Source organism: Rhipicephalus microplus, chromosome 2, assembly GCF_043290135.1.
Source record: "Rhipicephalus microplus isolate Deutch F79 chromosome 2, USDA_Rmic, whole genome shotgun sequence".
Classification (NCBI taxonomy): domain Eukaryota; kingdom Metazoa; phylum Arthropoda; class Arachnida; order Ixodida; family Ixodidae; genus Rhipicephalus; species Rhipicephalus microplus.
Window position 1 is genome coordinate 146,866,702 of NC_134701.1, and position 19,358 is coordinate 146,886,059.

Genomic DNA, 19,358 nt, shown 5'->3' on the forward strand with positions numbered 1-19,358 from the left:
AAATATACAGCTGCGATGGTGTTTTGTATCCTCTGTGACACTAAGGCTTCTCGCTGCGTACACTCCTATTCATTCAATGGCATTCATTTTGTTGCTGCTGCCGCTCCGTTGATGTAGATTTTCACCTGAGAGGTTTCCTCTTCGTGCCTATGGCATGAGACGTGCAGGATTTTCGGTGATATCCCTATTCCCTACTCAGGAAACTAGGTAAAGTTCCTTTCAGAGCCACGAAGGCGCCCTATTTGAATGTAAATAGCTTCCGGAGCTATGCTTTCAAATAGAGATTTGCTCTCGTTTTTGGAATTTGAATAAAGCGAATGCATGAAACGGGACAGACAGGCAGCAAGGAAAGAAATCACGAATAATCGAAGTAGTGCCGAGAAGCCGGTTTCCCATAGTATTGACGATATCAATTTCGTGTGAATTCAGGGAATGAAGAACGACGAGTCAATACATTAGTATGGATTTCAGAATGCCGTGAATAACATAATAAAAATATGTCTGTATGGCATGCATTCTACATTTTTTTGAAAGGAGTTAGCTGAAAAACTGATGTTCAAGGTATTTTTGTTTCAGTCTTCAATAAAGTGGTGATGCACATAGAGCAGTAAATCTAGTGGTCACTACTTGGATGGTTGAGCTGAAGACAGTTGTATTTGGCCTTTTCGTCACAGGCCACTGCCGTTTCCCCAGTACGATCATCAATATAATCATCATAATTATAATCGCCGCTGAAGTGAACCCTATAGTGTACTTTCTAATTTCAACGCCAACGTCGCCGGGGTTAACACACAAAAGCATACAACCTCTCCCCGCTCTGAAGATACAAGCATGCGTGCACGAACGACGAAGTCGAATTGTTCAAATTGCAGCTGGGGGTGCACGCAGATTGCAACGAACTGAGCGACGATGTTTAAAGCATGCGCTTCTAAAAACGGGAAAAGCATCGCGTTCGTTTTTCTTCACCAACACGTGCTCTCGGCGGGCTTCTCTTCGTCCAAGCAGGTTTAAAAATTGAACCTCCTTGGCTTCGTTACATAAATTCTTTATTTCGCTTGCCTTGCTAGTGGCTCGGCACTCTCGCACTCTCGCAACCATTCAATTCCATGAATAAATGCCTAAATTTCCACGACATTTTATATTTTTAGTAAAATATGACTGACAAAGGTAACGTGAAGTCCTTGCATATATTTGTTATAGGGCCTAATTTGAAAGCGATGCTCATAGTGAACTGTCGGCCGATTGGCTGGCTTGGTTTTCACAAAAGTTAGTATTTTGTAAGTTGGCTGTATGACGAAGATGATTAAAGGAGAGGAACATGAAAATTATGAGCTTAATCTTACTTACAACATGGCTTACATTCCACACTCATGGTGTACTAAATGGCGGTTGGCTTGCTTGGTATTCGGCAAAAATGGTAATGTGTGTGGTTACTCTATGAAAAGCAGGTATACTAAGTGCGAACACGTAAATTGCGATACGCTTGATAGTGTCGGCGTGATTCACATGCCACAATCTTTGTGATCTCCCGGCCGGTTCGCTAGCTCTACATACACCAAAATTTGTAACGCATGACGTGTCGTAACATAATGATATAAATGACATGTTGTAACAGAAAAACATTACATTAATACCATGTAAGTAATAATTTCCATGACGTAATTATAGGGCACTGGCAGTTGGTTCGCTACCTTTATATACACCGAAGTTAGTATATATAGCGTGGAATTACTGAATGGCGAATATGAATGGTGGTTTGTAACAAGAAATATTACGTGCTTCTTGTGTCCATCTGTAATTCTTGTTCACTGTGGCCGTGAGCTTACAGTGAGCGTGACATGTAAGCCGTGCCGTTTATGTGTTGCATGCCTTTATTTTGATTTAACATCGGCCGTGCTGGTGTATAGGGGTTAGTGGGCTCGCCTACTCATTCGAAGGTCGCAGGTTTGACCCCGGCCGCGGCGGTCGCATTTCGATGGAGCCGTAATGGTAGAGGCCGTGTACTGTGTGATGCCAGTGCGTGTTAAAGAACACTACACTTTAACCCTCAAAGGACGAAAAGTGGTCTGTGGTTTTTCCTTTTGGCGAGTAACTACATTGCCACAAACATTACTCCCAAAGGATGAACGATTCGTCCTTTCGGGATTAACTGTCAGGGGACGAACTGCTTAGTCCTCGGTAGGTCTTGAGGGACGAAATGTCAAGGAGTAAAGTTACCAGTGTATGAGAGGAACTGACTGCGTAGGAATGAACTGTTAGTCCCATCTGTTGCTCAAAAAAATTTTGTTATAACAATTTCTGTCGGAATTACCGAGAATTTGGAGGTTGATGAATGCATTTGACGACATTTGCAATCAATGCAGAGAAGTAAATCCAGAAATAAACTACAGAAATTTCACAACGAACCCACGTGATTCGGACTCGTGACCATTGTATCAACAGTCGTCTACGCTAACCACTATACCGACCGCAATTCATAACAGAGCGAAAATTAACGGGGAATATGTAGGCACCGTCTGGCCACAGCGCGTTCTGCTTTGTTCCTCAAAATATAAATGATTACTTATTAGTCTTAAGCCTTCAGTGTTTGGCAAGCAACAATTCGATGATAACGTTCGTGACAATGTGAAATGCGTGAAATAGGTATTTCTGCATTTCTACGCGCATGGTTCGGGCAGATTTCTATGATTGATGAGTGTATGTGTGTATAAATGTGTCCGCATATGTTGCCGTCACTGTGCCAAGCTTGCTCGCTTCATAGAGTACAGAGCACGGTTGGTAATGTCGTTCAGCGAAATTGTCTGTTTAATAACAAAAAAACGACAACATTTGAAGAAACAGCCAAATTTATTCAGTGAGTCGTGTCAATTCTGCACCATTCTGCACACACATCAAATCAGCACCTTTTATTAGTACAAAATATACACTCTAGGAGAGAAACTGAAAGAATAAATGCTTCATTGGAATATATGATGTCTAACCGACTTCACGAAGTGCAACCACCCAATCCACAGCTGCTGAGAGCGTGTTCGAAAGGCGCAACGCTTTCAATAATCGGTTTTTTGAAAAAGTAATTGCAGAAGCCTTCATTATTTCAGATAGAACTGTTCGCGCACTTCAAGTTACGTTCAACCGCGTAAAAATTGATCAAAAACTGCTTTTTCACAGAACCCGACATAATGTGTTCAAAACGTGTTAAGCTCCAAAAGCCCGTTCGCGAGTATAACGCTTCAAGCTTTCGCTGCGATACGCGTGTGGGTCCACCTATTTATTTATCAATTAAGCTTGCGCTTTATTTTAGAGATATAAAACTGAGACATACTTAGCATCGCTACTAACAAGCGAAATCAACGACGAGGAACACCGACTGCCTGTGTTAGCGGTGTCAAGCCACGCTAGACATGCAAGGTTAACAGCTGACCCTCCTAAATTAGTTGTTTACCTTATAAAATGAAATTGTGTGGAGTTTAAATAATTTTTTTAATTTCGGGAATTTGTGAAGAACAATGCTTATTTGTGCTGCGCTGAAAGCAAAATAGTTTATGAAGAGCTGTACTTGCTACAGCTAATGGCTACCACGTTTCGATGGCTCATGCACATTTGTAATTCTATAGCAGAGGGGCAGCTCCCGCAACGCTGTGTAGCACTAGCTGCAGTTTTTCCATGCAGTTTTTCTACGCAAAGAACGTGAGTGTTAAACAAACGGTGCTCGTTACATGCCAACAGCTCAGAGGTAAATCTTGCGGAATGACGGCAATCATGTTTGCACTCTCCTTTTAGGCGATATTCCAGTTGGCACGTAGCATTTGCATAGCTAGCACTTCATTCCGGTATCAGATCACGTTTCCTACAGCGCAGAGATGTTTCAGTGCACCACAAGAGATAGCAATCACAACCACGTAACGATAACTAATCCACAACACACCGCTACAACGACGAGGGCTACCTTGACAAGAACAACACGCAGCGCATTGATGCAGCTTAAGCGAGAGCACCCCCCCCCCTTTTTTTTTTTGAGGATGAGCGCTTACATATTTGCATATATTTATGCTATATAATCAATATTACTTTGCTCTTGACGTAGTTACTGTAGCTCTCACGGCAATATACACTAACTGAAACTGTTAACAGCTCATTTCTTTTGGGATCTATTTGCTTACGCGCATGCTGACCATCCCTTCGAGGCCACCTCCGCGCCGACAAGTTCTGAGGGAGTCAGCGTTGCTCCACATGGTCTAACAGTTCCTATTTATGTTTGCACATGGCACTCTCGTCTTGCAGTTAATCTCTCCGCGGACTAACTGTTGGTTTCAGGGATGAAATGCAGCACTTACTCCCATTTCACTCCTTTGTGGCTTGAAGTGTAGATGGTCAATACTTCCAAAGCCCTACACTACGGCATCTCTCATATCATTCTTTCGGGGCATCAAACCTCATATAATAATATTATATTTTCAGCACCATTTTAGTTGTATATCGAGATAGCGAACTGGCTGTGAGCGCACCATGAGCGATGCAATAGTGTCTAGCAGCACATGGCATCCATGATGTAATTCTCATGTTTGCACTTTTTATTTATGTTCACCTTACATTCACGGCATGCAGTATTTATTGTAGTGTATATGAAGCCATGAAACTCACCACCACCACGCCATTAGCGTGGTAACTAGTAAGTCTATCATGACGTACATGACATGCAAATTGTGATTTTCATGCTGCCACCTGTCATTTGCATTTATCAAAAGCATATATTTCGGCATAGCAATTAGGCATAAATTTTCGTAGTTAAACGGCCGTCACAAATCAGATACCACATCAAATACATCTTGTAGTACATGCCATATTTAACATGATTTTAACGTAAAGAGCAGTTACCTACGTTCTTCAAGCACTCTTGTCGCGTGAAAGTGAACTGTGGTCTATAAAGTCAACGAAGCTGCCACATTGGCACCAAGGCAGTGGCGTTAAAATTGTGCGGTTAATCACATGCATGCTATGATTTCCACGTTATGTCTCGCCACTTACATTTTACATGTTGTCTTCTCATGTCGAGCGGCCCCGCCGCGGTGGTCTTGTGGCTAAGGTACTTGGATGCTGACCCGCAGGTCGTGTGATGGAATTCAGGCTGCGGCGGCTGGATTTCTGGTGGAAGCGGAAATGTTGTAGTCCCGTGTGCTCAGATTTGAGTGCACGTTGAAGGACCCCAGGTGGTCAAAATTTCCGGAGCCTTCCACAGTGGCGTCTCTCATAAACATATGGTGGTTTTGGGACGTTAAATCTCACATGCATATCAATCAATGCCATGCACATTTCATTCAAGGCTATTCTGAAAACAGTCAGGACAGCTTCAAGTAAATAAATAGATAGATAGATAGATAGATTTCTCAAAAGTGCAGAAGGTCATCAGAAAACGCTTAGCATCTAATAAGTGCCTACTGTAGTGTGCCGAAATGCAACACAGTTTGCATTTCTTTATAGTGCTAGTACGCGTGCACGCACGAGTAAGCAATTTCAATTGGCGCTGTTTCTTTCTGAAACTGCTAAAGAACAGCGGTATGCTTCTTTCAAGGCCGCAGAAGCACACGAAAGGGGTTAAAAATGCGTGAATGCACGCAAAATTAACACTGAAGTGCCGCAGCTTCAGCGGTGCTCTATATTATGACTGCGAGCCTGAGGGCCTTGATACTGGGCCTGTTTCAGTGACTCTATGTTCTGCGAGCCGTTCGTGCCACTTCGCTCGCAGTAGTATAATAAATGCTTCCGAGCTCTGGGTACCACCAGCGCTATAGGGTGCTTACAAATAGCACGCCGTTAGAATTCCGCAGAAAGCAGGATGTGTGGCACAGTCGCTTCGTGGCACACGCTGGCGAGCAAGAACTAGTGGGTTCGATTCCTGGCAACGCAGCTTGTTTCTAGTTTTTTTGTCATCTTGTGATGTAGATTTAATCTTCATATTGCTTACAATAAAAAACGCGTCAGTGAAGTTTTAGTGGTATACAGCATGAAATACGTTCCTGTTAAAGAACAGGGAGTTTTAGCTTGTGCGCAAACTCCTTTACGTTGATGTGTTACCGGATACCAGTTTGCGCTCACCGTCTTACCGTCACGCATATATTTTACCGTTTTAGCTCTTCATACGTGAACCTTTACGTGCTGGGGATATCTAAAGTGTGCAGACCACGGAATCGCGTGGTCTGCACACTTTAGATATTTGGCATAATGCATCGACGCGCCAGCTAGCGACGAGACACGACGAGACACCTGCTGCAGGGCGCATGCGCGTCTCGTTTTATCGTCTGGTTTCTCATGTCGCTCCGTTGGACGCGGTTATGGCGCTCGTAGCCAAACGCCTACTGGGTGTCGCTTTCTTTGCTCCATCGAAGCTGTGCCGTTCTTTTACGAAGTGGCTGTGACGAGGCCGGTGAAAGTTCCGGCTCGAGTTGTTATTGACACCGGTTGATTAAGATAAGTAAGCATAGCAAGCATTGTGCAATCTGCATGTGTGCATTCTGTGCCAGATGAATTCTGTTCGTCTGGCAAACCCTGTGCTGCCATTTCAGTCATCAACCTGCAGGCCGCCTTTACATGATGTAACCCCAAAAGCTTTTCTTTGCTTCAATTGAATGCTCGTCGGTTCATTTCCGAAAGTAAAAAATTATCGTGATACGATCGTTACATCGTAAAAGTGTTTCACTACTGAGATTCAAATACAGTTTTGAAATGTATGTGAATGCAAAAATACTGATACCTAAAATTGTCTTTGAGATACTATGACGACAGTATTAACAAACAATCACATCGGACAAGTCGGTTTGAGTCCACGCTATGAGGAAGCGCTCAACTTTTACCCGAGAGAAGAGACAGAAGCACTCGTCTCTCTTTTCTCGTCGTGCACTTCCTACAAAGAGTGATATTTTATTATCGCGACACTGCCCAGCCCTGCTTCCTAAAATTGTAAGTGATGGGCACTAAGTGTTTATTTTTTTCGGATTAAAAAAAAACAGGGATTTCATTCAAGCCAGTCAATCAAGTAGAAGCAGACAATTAATACCTCTATAAAAATCTAGCGAGACTAAAAAAGCAGCCACAAAAAAGAATTGCGAAAGTTCTTGCATGTCTTTGGACACTCGCAAAGAAATACGCTTTAGCATATTACACGCAATTCTAGCTGCGGGAACGCCTACGAAGTAGTCTGATTGTATTTCTTATATATGTTAATGAAATAAATGCCGTAACGAGGCTCAACAACGCAAACACATAAATCGTCATGGTATTGCTGTGTTTGCTTGTGCAGTATTTCTCCTTGCACCAACCAACCATGCAAATACGCAGTACCATCTGAATACAAATGAAGCTTTCCCAAAGGAAAGCCAACGGACGCGTAAGTGGACTCCGCCCAAAATTAATGTACGGGTGGGTTACACTTCATGGTTCTACCGAGCCAATCTGTACCGAGCAAGCTTTCCTTTTTCTAACTTTTCTCCAAGCACATGATATGTGGGGTTTGACGCCTTAAAACCACCATATGATTATGAGAGACGCCGTAGTGGAGGCCTCCGGGAATTTCTACCACCTGGGGTTCTTCAACGTGCACCCAAATATGAGCACACGGGCCTACATTTCCACCTCCATAGGAAATGCAGCTGGTGCAACCGGGGTTCGATCTTGCAACGTGCGGGTCAGCAGCCGAGTACCTTAGCCACTAGACTATTGCGGTGGGGCGTTCCCCAAGTACAGGCTGCGGCTGCAGACTAAATTAGCTAACTTCTGCTTACCGACTAGCAGTTCGACGGCAAGCACTAGGGCTTGTCTATTGGTCGCTTGCGTAATTATCCAAACTAACTTTCCAACCGCAGCCAATACAATAGAGAGGTTAACGTAGGTAGTAATAAATAACCTAGGTTGCGCGTGCTGCTGGCTTTACTTAACATCTCAGGGCAATGACAGATCTCTTCAGAACGCCCCTTTCTTATCCCACACTTGCGGTACGGGTTTGGGTACCTGACTGGTTGCCCCGCCGAATCGGCTCTACCTTTTGTTGCTACAGCTACCTCGCGAACGTCAACTACCGCTTCATTCTTCTGATCATCATCAATGTGATTTTCCTAAGGAGTGTTAAGAGATTGTCGAATTCACATAAGCTTGACAAATAAGAAAGTTCTCAAGTGTTCACGGCTAAGCTTTACATGGCTACGCCAAACAAACTCAACCATCTTATGTACGCCTATATAAAACTTTATATAGCACAGTAATGGTGCCTGCTCCCCTGCTCAATTCACACCGACTAAATATTAAACGGGAAACAAATGTAAGGCAATAACCAATGATGATTTTTGAAAAAACGCTACCAATAATTCAGAAAGGGAATAATAAAAAGCTTGGATAACTGAGTGTTGCGATTTTTCGTGTCATTATGTCATAATATTGTGGTAGCACCAGTTTTTATGAGGAAACATTATTATAATATTAGTATGTAAACAAAAATACAGCGCAACTCCAGCGAGTTGTCTAATAAGGTATATATATTGGCGCGAAGTTGAAGATGTTTCCAAGGTGGCATAGCTGGTGGCAACGTATATGACGCGACGTGTGGCTTAACATCAGGTGACGCACGTAGTGTGGCGTAATGTAGACGACATGTGTTTCGATCTACAACGTATACGAATTCTTTATAATTGATCATCTCCGTTGCCATGTTTACAAGACCACTTTCTTTTTCTCACATTACAACTGTAGATTATTCATTCACAACTAATTTTACACTACTTTATAGATCTGTCACCTGTTCTCCTAAAATATGCGACATGTCAAATCGACCTACTACGACAATTGACTTCTTTTTATATTTTTATAAAGCCGTATATAATCCGTTGCAACAAAGTTTCTGTTTTTTGAGATGCAGAAACGCTTTTTGGTCTAATTTCATGATGGTGCCCAATGAATAATCTTTGCACATTGAAAGCATAGTAACATAACAAAGTTTGCAATATAATAGTTCATCTTTACATTGAACTTCTTTTCTTCCATTCTTACAATGAAGGAGTATGTTTTATCCAAAATCACAGTAGAGATGACATAGACTAAATTTTTTTCCGTGGTGCTTTGTCAATCAAGAGTCACTGTCGTTGTTCGTACTCCTATATTGCTTCAATCTAGTAAATAGCAAGAAATTTTTCTGTGTAATCTGTATGGCTCAGTTTTTTTTTCAACTACTCTTGGTATCTGCAACCCGAGCTTTCTTTGTTGTAGGCTCGCTTCTTCATGCAATAAGAAAATATCTAAATTATACTGATCGAAAGCTTGCATTAGACGAAACGTTGAAAAGATAATGTTTCAGCATTTGTATAAATAAAGCCGTTTGCTGTAATTTTTTTTATTTTCATACACAGAAAGTTATTTTTCTCGTCAAGAATACCTCATACTGATTTTTCACGCGGTAATTTTTCGTCTTGTCAAGGCACATAATATCTCCTGATTTAGCCATAAAAAATGGAGACAGTCATAGGAATATATTATATACATTCCCAGTGATTTTTTTGTTTCTACTTGTATATAAAATGGGGGTCACTTAGAACGTGAAGGGATGCTGAAGAATGTTTAGTGCCCAGAAAGTTCTTTTGTGAGCCATACGTTCCTTATGCTTCATAGAGTATGCAAGAGTGCCATTCATTTTAGGAAATATAGCCGAGACATTTCTACGTGGCTCTTGTACATCTATTTCTTAAAGGGTGCCTGAGGCATTCTTAAAGACGGAACGAGTGAGCGTGGTATTCTCTGCTGGCGCTGACAGTTTTCTGCGCACACATTGTGACGCCAGCTCTGCTATTCATGAGGCGTAATGAAGGACAAGCGCCTGACTCCTATTTATATTTTAAACATCAATTAGGAATTGTGTCCGAGCAGATTTAGTCCTCTAGACGTGCACCCGTCGTGGTTTAGCTCGCTCAACTATCGTGTGTTCTTAACTGATGTAACTTACGTCAAGGTCTTTCTGACTGCGCAGGCAGCGATAGCAGGCTTTAGATGAGAAACACGATATCTTGATATGCCTAACGCTAAGTGTTAGTATTGTTGACGTGTTTGATGAAGAAATATATGAAAAGTAGAGGATAGCGCTTGTCGGAAGTGTAGTGAGCGCGAAAACAGATGCACTCTCTCTGCTTTAAAGCCGCAATGTTTTGGAGCCTTTTAAGTTTTGTCTCTGACAAAATACTTTTTTGTTTTTTGCGCACTAGGTTATATACCACGTAGCTTGTTGTTTACGGCACGTTTGGCTCGGAAGAAGCGAGAGAAACATGGTAAAGATAATGCAAATGTAGGCCGGTTCACAAAATCGCAGCTATTTGGCTACTTTTGGGTACAGGAAAGGAGGAGGGAGCTGAAAGAAAGATGCAAAAAGCGCAGGTCCCAAGAAAAAGCTAGTGATGCGCATTTGGATCCATAACAGAGTTCATCGCGGCATCTCACAAAGTCGCGGAGCTGAAAAGATTTCGCAAAAATGCATGCTTTGTTTAAGAATGATAGTTGAGAAGAGTTACCTCGCGAGCCAAAAAATAGAATCATTTTTTGTACCTTTCTGGCCTAATACGTCAAGATGAGGTGGGATGCTACTGTGTCTGTCACTCCACATATATTCCAATGTTACGCTGATAGCGTCGACGAGAGAAATAAACTGCAGGGTATCTTTTCTTCATAAAAGTAATAATATATCTGGAGGTACTGAAAAGAAACTGTGACATGTTAATAAACAAGCACGTTTTGTAAGATCATATTATTATTCCTATGGTGTTTTTGAGACGTTAAACCCCACATATAAATCATTTTGTAAGATTACTTGCGCTTAGCCAGATCGATGCACCATACGCTGGGTCGCGATTCGCTGGGTTAGCTATGCTATTTCGACAAAAGATAAACTTTGCGTGGGTTGTATAGATTGAGAGAACATGGTGCAGTTATCACAAAAATATTGTCAAAAGCAGGGAGATCTCATCGTAGAGCAGCATTCGCAAAAGCAGACCAATACCATCTAGTTTTACGCGGGGTACGTTCAAACACACTCAGACGTCATTTGGCCAGCTCAGCTTTACTGCGCATTTTTTTTTTTCATCAATTTCTCCTGAATTCAAGCACATCTGTTTGTCCAGTTTTCTGTGACGTAGGAATAAGCAAAACAAAAAAGTGTGAAGGAAACTATAAGTGCACATGCAAGCGCCAAGCATTTCGACCAAGTGCCCTCATCGGACATTGAAACATTTGTGAAATGCCATAACTTGAAATACACTGAGATTTTGTAGTTTCAGCCACGCATGCTTCGCCAAGGTAGCTTTGCTCAGGAAGCAGTTGGTCAATTCTCAAAGAGTTCTAGTATTACACGTCTTTCGCATACACATATAGTATTTGTGAGGACAACTTCTTGTGTTTTCTTTTCAAAATACCTAGCTCCCTCTCTTTCTATCCCTCCGTTTTTCTGAATGCTTTTATAAAATCATTCGAAAGGCCACTGGTTCATAAAAACGATGTCAGCGAAGACGGCTCGTATTGCAAGGCCTTCAGGAGTGCTGTCGTGACCAAGCTTGCGTAATGTTTGTTCCTGCCTGTGTGCGCTATGGGCGCAAACGTTAGCAAAATTCTACCTCAGGGAAAATTGCTAACGTTGTAGAGAGTTGCGTATTTAGAGGCAAAAATTTTGTTGTTTTGAGCTATATATAAACATTTTCTCAAGATTCACTCGTTTTTTCATAGCTTATGTGCGTGTGGAACACTCTGGTAATTTGGTCACGTGTGGTTCAGAAAGAGAATAAAAACGGTGTATGGAATTTGATGTCTTTAGGTGCGAAAACTATGAGCGACAGGATTAGGATGTATGACACAGAGAGAGACTTCTGTATATTTTTGCGACCTTTCGTTAGTTACCCTAAAGCCAATAGCAATGAAACCTGCATTTTCTTTGAATGTATACAGGGTGTTCAACGTAACTTCAGCCAGAGTATAAAATTTGCCAGAACACGTAATTACGACGCGATAAAATGCACTTTGCTTCCTGTTGCCTGGAGTTATTCCGAGTATTTTTTGTCTTCCTAACTATTGTTTAATTAGATATGTTAAATTAACTAAATTTTCTAGGAACGAAAATAGATAAAAATTTCAATGAGAAAGTTGTAGATCTGCTTGCAAAACGTCTGATTAGATAGTGTTGAACTGTATATCGTTTAGGTATTAGTGTTTTTTTGCTAATTACAAACGCCTGCGGAATACAAAAAATACCACGTGACAAACTCGCTCGCCCGCCAGTGCGCGCAATGAATTTAGTGCTCCCTAGCGTTCCGCGTACGAACGACCATAGCATTTGCCCCATTGTGCTGTCTCGGCTGGGCCCCAATGACGGTGATGGCTTTACAATGAACACGTTTTGCTATCGGCCACAAAAACAATAACCGCTGTGACTGCTTATCGCTGTCATGAACCAGTGCGAGAAAAGCATGTCGTTCGGGCACGGAACGTTAGGGGACGCTAGAATCATCGTGCGCAATGACGTGCGAGAGGGTTTGTCACGTGGTATTTTTTTGGGCGTTTGTAATCAGCAAAAAACACTAATACTTAACAGTTATAAAGTTCAAAACTATCTATTTGAACGTTTTGCAAACCGATCTACAACTTTTTGATTGAAATTTTTTTCCACCTTCGTTTCGTCAAAAGTTAGTTAATTAAAGAGATCTATTTAAAGAATATTTGAGAAAACAAAAAATAGTGTGACTCTTTCGAATCAACATTGAGCAACATGCATTTGGCCGTTTTTGATTACGTGTTCCGGCATATTTTGAAACTCTGGCTAAAGTTGCATGGGACACCCTGTATATCATCGCTTACCTTGTATTAACCTAATAAGGAATTGTATTTGAATGCAACAATTATTTCTCCATATGGGCTTGCGTTGAGCGGTGACAAAGGATACGCTAACTAAGGCAGTAGTGCATTAACAGAAGGTACTTGAAAATATCCATCTAGCTAACTTACAGTGCAAAAGAGCGACACAATGGCAAGTAGCAACAGCCTGCATTACGTTGCCAGTCACTGCATGGTGTACGTACGCCCGCCTGCAAGCCCAACTAACCTTACTGACTAATGTCCTATACAAGTTTTACATCCTTTATCAACTAAGTGTAACAACAAATGAAAAAAAAAACATGATTGCACGTTCTAGGCAATATTATTAGGCAATATTTAGCAAGGCAATATTTAGCAATTAGGCAATATTTAGCAAGAATTGACACGAGCTTGAGAAGGGAACATAAAATACGTGCGCTAAATAGCGCACGTATTGTCTTATTTGGTAACGTTTAACCATTTGGCGTGTTTGCGATAAATGTTGGTTCATTTTCTAAACAGCTTCCCAAAAAATGTCCTTGACTAAGGTGCTTCGTTTATCTATGTTTGTGCTTTAATTATTCGTCGGTTTAGGGCTGTCATCCTAACGTTAACTACATATGAAAACTGCGACTCTTCTGTCACTGCTCTTCCAGTTCCAGCTGTTTCAATTATCGGTTACGACAGCTTTTTTTACTCCTGCGCAGCACTTGAAGCACAATAAAGTAAGACAAAAAGCGCAGATTTTTTAAAGTTTCATTGAAAAGCATGCTCAAGCTCTGCGAGTTTGTGAAAGGATTCTCCGCACAGGCACCTGTGAGATATATGCATCGCCACAGCTGGGTAAGCATAAATGAAAGAAAATGCAATGTATGCGGGATACTGCCAACATCAGTTTGGCTTTTTGGTGAGAGAAGAGAGGCCCGCTGGCAGCCCCTGCTGCATTTGGTGCTTCCTGGATGTCTTTGTGTAACGTTAGCCTATCTTTTCTTTCTAGAGAGGCAGAGCTAGCACTCTCCTGTACTGTGTATATTCCCTTAGGGTCTCCCGTCAATCAAGCTTGTTCTTCGTTATTACGAACAGCGTTGTCAGCGCGCGAGCAACAGGGAAAAGAAAAAAAGAAAGAAACAAAAGTGCCACAGAGAACACAAGTAGTCGTAGTGTTGCCATCATTGCCCGCACTGTCGAGATAAAGAAGACGACTGCGCTGCTGCCACCATACCCCTGCGGCACTCCATGCAGTACACGCCATCCAATAAAGAGGCGGCTTCAGGCATCGAAGGACGGCACGCTTTTTTAGGCACGGGGTGAAATAAAAAAAAACACGTAAACAAATTGAGAAGACCATAAAATGCACTGTCTTTAAGATGAAGTCTTGGTATACCACTAATATGTTTCACGGTGAAGATCAGGCAGTAAACAAAAGACAGAGTTACACAAGTTACGGAATGTTCAACTGCTGTGGTGCGGCTCCTCTGAGCATTAAAATGTGCTACTGCCTCTTGAATGACGTAGTTGGCTAGGGACCCATTTATTGTTGTGATTAAACGGTGCCCTACAATGTGCTAAAGGCCTCTGGGTAATTGAATTTTCTAAATAATGAGCGAGAGGTGCAGTAACAAAAAGAGAAAAGCGTTTTGCTTCCACAACCTATCAAAGCCCGTTTGAATGTTATCGCAATGGCTTTTAAGTTTCTCATAGGCTTTGCGAGGCTTCTTGCGTTTATTACGGCAACTTATCGCCTATTTACTGAACTCAAAAAAGGAAAATATATTAGGGCAAACTGCAGCCCTGTAGTGTATCTACGTCCGAAAAACGCCGATCATGCCATGTTCATTTCCTAATGGCGCTTTGAATATATAAATAAATCGAGTTTCACTTAGGCAAGGAGTAATTGTTGCACTATACCAAAAGAGAATGTATTATCAAGGCCATATTATGTTAATCGACCATTCGTCCACATTACGTGCAATGTAATATACCTGGCCAGTGGTTACATAAACTCGCTGCCTTTTCTATTTGTTGCTATCTCCAGCTCTTTTGGTTATCGGCTAAGCTGGACGCGAATCAAACGCCAGCGTGTTGATTGTGTATGCTTATTTGAGAAAGGCAAACTTTGCTAACGACGCTGAGTTTTGTACCTGTGGTGATAGCTTATAATACTTATTCTTCTTGTTGAGCTCCTTAGAAATAACTATTATTTCACAAAACACGCACAACGAAAAGAAACGCTCTTGTTTATCAACATCAGTCCTCTTTTACTTCACTAACGAAATATACTTTATTAACGAACGAGTTTAATGAAGCAGCGATATCTTTCTGCGAGTCAAGTACGAAGGTTCAATCTCCTACATGTAAAACCCACATAAAGAACACTAAAGTTTCTGAGTGACGAGTTTCATATTGAAGGAGTAGTTTCAGCGTGACAGTCTTAAAGAAGTCGTTTCGCAGCAATTGCGGTGTCAGCGTTAGAACAAGACGCCTGCCTGCCACGCAAGTGGCAGGCAGGCTTTTTTCCCACAGCCATGTGTCCTGTATTTAACCCGTGTTTAAGCACATGTGTTAAAGGTGCAGATCTAGGTACAACCCATTGATTAATGAAGTTCTCACACCCTCTTGCATTCTCTTTACCTGCTGTATATATTTCTGGTAAAATCACACTTTTGCCCATTTTCGTTACCACACTTTTTTTGCGACCAATCTTCATTCCAATCTTTTGTGCGGCCTATTTACAGTTCGCTGGGAGTTATTACTAAAATTGTAGCAAAAAATCGGGAAAAAACGAGCTTTAAGACTTGCAGCCAGACGAGCGAAAAACTAACGCATTTACAAAGGCGCACGTTTGTCGCTGTAGTTGTAAGGTGGACTCATTACCCCCCGATTATTTCGCGAGAACAGGCGAGCACAATTGTTTTTTCCTGAAGTAGCAAAGCAGGCCCTGCTTGTGTCAGTTCACATTGTGAGATCGTCACCCCCGGGGCGCTTATTTTGTTTCTAGCACGCACGGTAATTTGTCGATAGGCAATGACCTGAAAATCGAGCGCAGAGTCGGCGCATGTAGGCGCGAATACCACTTTGTTTTGTGTCGCAGCTGCAACGCCTTCATTTCTTTGTTGTTGTTTGTCCCCGCCCCTTCCAAGCAATACATTGAATTAAGCTCTATAATTTGAGGTAAAAGTGATGACTGCAAAATTGTACTGAAACATCAGAAGTATACGGAAGCACGTTCCCATCAGGCTTTAGTGTCATCCCTGTGATTAGTTTTTTATGTTGCATATTTGACGAGTCAGTTTGCAAGTTGCTTGGTCTCGGATTACACCTCACATTATTCGGCTACTCATCCCAACTGCTCTTTTATGCTTGGCGTCACAAATAAAAAGCGTGAACATTTCACGACATTTGGGAAACCAAATTTGTCCAACTTTGAAGCTATCCAGCTAATGGTCTTTATTAGGTTGTCTGCAAAGCTATTGCACATGAGGTGATGCATTTGAGTAGGGCGAGTAACAGGGGAAAATACAGAGGATTCAATACTAAGTGTAAAGTTAATTTGGAAGTCAAGACAAGCAAGCAGTGTTGAAGAGCGCCGTACTTGAATAATTTTTATGGCGTGCGAGTCAGCAAGCGAATCTAAGATTGCCCTCGACCTTCCACGAAGGCAATCATGAGACATACCGCAGTGCTAATAATGAAAGCGACTTCACAGAAAGCGCGTCGTCGATTTAATTACCTACAGAGCAGCTCTAGTTGACGCCGGTATTAGAGGCTTCATTTCAAATCTCCATCGCAATTTGGTGTCTGGGCGACGACGCGCGCTCATTATGAGTTGGTCACCAGGCTGCTTGCGAGGAAATAGTTTGCAAAGTGGGCAGCTTGCGAAGTTATTTAGCTGCTGGGAACTTCCAAATAACGTTGCGTTTCAGATACCCATTGAGAATGACATCGGCCCAAAACATTTTGCAATTGTGGCTTTGTTTCATGCATAATGTGACGAAATATTTAGCTAAAATCGAAATTTCTTGACTTAATGTCCGTACTGCGTGCCCGAAACATCTTCAGCAAAACCACTCCATCTCAATCAACTCTGAAGATGTCTGGAAAACTTGAAAATTTCTGTGCAAGCGATAGTGAGTTAATTGTGCCTTTTTTTAAGGTTATCCGCTGGGGACTGCTTTTCTATATACAAAACGCAATGGTGTGGTTGACGAAGGCTAGAGGTACAGCTTGATTGGAAATAGTTCACATTCACAAGTTAAGTGCTAGCTCGTTTGTATGTTACTTTGTGCACACTTGTTACTTTTTGCTCATTGTTTTGCTGTATCAGTAGTGTGTGTTTTTTTTCTTTACGCGAAGCTCGCACATTCTGTCCTAAAGAGGCGAAACGTGTAATTGACTTATCTTTTCAAATTCTCTAAGTTAGAACTCTTCTAGATTTTTTTTCCTTGATGTATTGTTTTTGTTGTAGGTCGTTCCTGTTGTTTTATGCTACTGTAAATGTAAGAAGATTATATATATATATATATATATATATATATATATATATACATGTACCCACCAGTGCCAACGATATATATATATATATATATATATATATATATATATAATATATATATATATATATATATATATATATATATATATATATATATATATATATATATATATATATTTATATATATATATATATATACCCACCAGTGCCTACAACTTCGCAAAGAAGTCGGCGGTATTTACTAAATAAATAAGTAAATAAATAAACAAGTTCTTAGCTTAACCTCTACATATTGAATCAAAATTTGACCTTTATAATGAAACATTATTCGCCATCAATGTGCACAACCACCACAAAACCTCAAATAAATCAATGTTGCTTGATGTGCACTGCATGGATACGCTTTAGCCGTATCATGAGTAGTATAAACTACGTATAACCCTTGTGCTGGATGGAGCGATCGGCAACAGACGCACTAACCATGCGCCACCTGCCTTCAGTGATTCTAAATTACATGGTGCTGTACCTTCCGACCAAGAAAACATGTGTTTTCTTCATCCGAAAGTACGTAGGAAAATCGTTAATTGTGAACCATAAGACAATGTGTCGGTAAATATTGCAAGGCAGAAGGACCCTTAGAAATATTGATCCGTAAGAGGGAAGTGAGTGCATTCTTGAAATACTAAGGCGGTAATTGCTCCCTTCTCCCAAACGAACTCGAGAAAATACGTGCCACCGTGTTGACTACGCGTGAGAGCTTGATTATTATCAAGTTCTTCATGTCTGCAGTGCTGAAAGAAGTCAAGATGTTACAGTGTACATCATTCTAACCGTAAGATATGGAGTGAAAATGAAAAAAAGCTATGCAAATGCCTCTTTTATAAGCAAAGTACGTGGCCCTGTAAAAGATAAAAAAGTTATTCAAAGAATGCGTAGCATTTTATTGCCAACCTAGTTTCTCACGGTTTCGTGAAGTTATGACACCCACGTTACCAAGAAACTTCTGTTGCTGAAAATATTTTTGCAAAGTACCGTAAAATGTTATCATTAGGTTTATAATTATATTCACTTTGTTAAAGAGGCTGACATCTGTCCAATAGCACTTAAAAAAAAGGATCGGCATAATCACTAACTGAAGAAATGTCCCCACCTTCTCGAAAAGAATCGGGAGTAAATACGAATGCATTTCTTGCGCCAATAGTACATGGCGTATCTTTTAAGGCGTAAATAATGACAATACGAAGATTCGTACTGTAACCGTTTATTTACACATCATTAGCACCTGTTTGTGTGTCATTGTATTTGACAGCCATAATATCAGCCTTGTGGTCACTGAAGTGTACTGTCAAAAGGTCTTCGAGGGGCATGAACAACGCCACAGTTTCGGGTAGAAGGCGAGATCATTGCAACTTCCGTGAATGGCAGCCGGACACTTGTCAGACTCGGCGGAGCCCACATGCGACAGAAATGCTGGCAGCACAAACGCTACGAATGCGTTTCAAACGCACTGTATTGAGGCTGTAGTGGGTCATGTTCATGTCAAGGAGGTGGGGGCTCCTGTTGCTAGGAGCGCGGATAAGCGCACGCGCCAGCATCTGTTGCTACGGGACAGGGCGGGGAACAGATCCCGATGGACGCCTGACACAACCCGACCGAGAAGTGCATTCGCATTCAAAACTAACCAGTTACTTTTCACAAAAAAACGGTAACCTAATATGTGGTGAAAGCTAGTAAATGGTGGAGGGTATCAAAATTCAGGTGAAGAAAATTTGCTACCTAGTTAGTACGCCAATATTCTGACTTGAATGATTGCGCCAACACTTAACTGCTAATAACTGCGATTGCAATGTTGTAACCACTATAACTCTAGTGAACTACTAGTAATTTTTGCGCCTATTCTGTTTATAAGTGGGTGTGCATTTCCATATCAAGATGATTCGATTACAAAAGTATGTATATGAGAAAGAAACGCCGTTGATTTATCACTCATATGATCGGTAAA